The sequence below is a fragment of the Sinocyclocheilus anshuiensis genome, unplaced genomic scaffold (genome assembly GCF_001515605.1).
Source record: "Sinocyclocheilus anshuiensis isolate Anshui unplaced genomic scaffold, SAMN03320099.WGS_v1.1 scaffold167, whole genome shotgun sequence".
NCBI lineage: Eukaryota > Metazoa > Chordata > Actinopteri > Cypriniformes > Cyprinidae > Sinocyclocheilus > Sinocyclocheilus anshuiensis.
In genome coordinates this window covers 624,643-626,160 of record NW_015552552.1, presented here as the reverse complement: position 1 = coordinate 626,160, position 1,518 = coordinate 624,643, and the positions used below count along the sequence as shown (strand labels likewise).

Sequence of the window (1,518 nt, the reverse complement as noted above, 5' to 3'; positions counted from 1 at the left end):
ACATACAGGTCTAGGGGCGGGGCGGTGCGTTAACATATTTTAATCGCGTTATTTTTCCATAACTAATTAATTAAAGCTGCAGTTTGTAAGTTTTGCCTCTTTGTCGCCATCTCTGTTTGAAACCTGCAATTGCAGTTACTTGCGGAATTATTTTCATTGCGTGGGTTGTGTGCAGGCAAGGCTCCAGCGCGGATGAATCTAATGTTTTGAGGTGAATGTGTGGCTGTCAGTCACCGCACCGGTGTGGGTACTGTAACGTTACTGAGGAATCACAGATTTAGCCTATGTCTTGGAATATATGACCCAAATAAGAATTTTCACCGGATATTGTCATCAGAACAAGTAAGTAACAAGTCTGCCATGTTTGTTCTGACCAACTGAGGAAAAAAGCATTACAATAAATCGCGCTAGCAATGGTGATTAACACTATATGAAAAGATACTCTGAAAATGGATATGATGTGTTGTTGTTAGTGTGAACAAGACAGGCCATTGAGAGCATGCTGCTGGAGGAACAGTATCCTTCACTCGTTACACGTCACACTGATTAACTCTCATTTTGTTCACGTTTGGATTTCACGTCCCATAATGATAAATGGATGTGATCATTCATTAAATGAATGTGGTTTGTTAGATATTATTTTGCCAGTAAAAAAGCACCAAAGGTGGCATGAACCAATGAGAAGACTAAAGTTAAAAAAAGAGCTCCCTTCTTTTATCCGTTTATGTTCAAGAATATGTAAACACCTACACTACCATTCAAACGTTTGGTGTATGTAAGATTTTTAAACACTAATAATCCAGCAAGAACACACAAAATTGATCAAACATGACAGTAAAGACTTTTACATTGTTACAGACCTTTTGTTTTTGAAGTAAAAGCTGAAAATTCAGCTCTGCTGTCACAGGAATACATTTTAATATATTTCGCAGTATGTCTGTTTTGCTGTATTTTTAATCAAATAGCCTTGGTGAACATCATAGAGAAAAAAAAAACATAAAAAATCTTACCGACCCCAAACCTTTGAATGGTAGTGTGTGTGTGTATATAATATATAAGTACAGTACTTAATTTTAGAATGTCTCTGTATTACATTGGTGAAGAGTTCTGGAGCACAAACTCGGTGGGTTGAAGAAGAGAAGGATCTCTTTGAGAAAGGACTGGTATGATTTCTGAATACAAAGGAAACAGTGCTCTCTCTCTCATAAACGGAATTAAATTGTATTTTGTTTTTATGTTTTGTAGGCGCAGTTTGGCCACAGGTGGACACTACATTTTTGGGGTTATTAACGGCTTGATTTCACAGACACTATTTGAAGAGAACTGAACTGAGCTGGATGATGATGACAGTCACTGAATCAACGATGAACTGACTTTTACTGAAATATTGACTGTTTATTTTTGTCCTCTTGTTAGAGCTGCTTTACAGCATAACTGAATTTTGTTTGCATTATCTACACACTATTTTCCTGTTTAACAATGCAAAGCTGCTTTGACACAGTCTGTGTTGTATAAAGC

The 1,518-nt window shown here is 36.8% G+C and overlaps 1 long non-coding RNA gene across 1 annotated transcript; it reads left to right on the top strand.

Annotated features, from left to right (window-relative positions):
• The first annotated feature begins 473 nt into the window (after window positions 1-473).
• LOC107664484 (uncharacterized) lies at window positions 474-693 on the top strand. Its single transcript, XR_001631458.1, has 2 exons — window positions 474-516; window positions 634-693. It is a non-coding gene; the product is annotated as an uncharacterized LOC107664484 (long non-coding RNA).
• The last annotated feature ends 825 nt before the right edge of the window (window positions 694-1,518 follow it).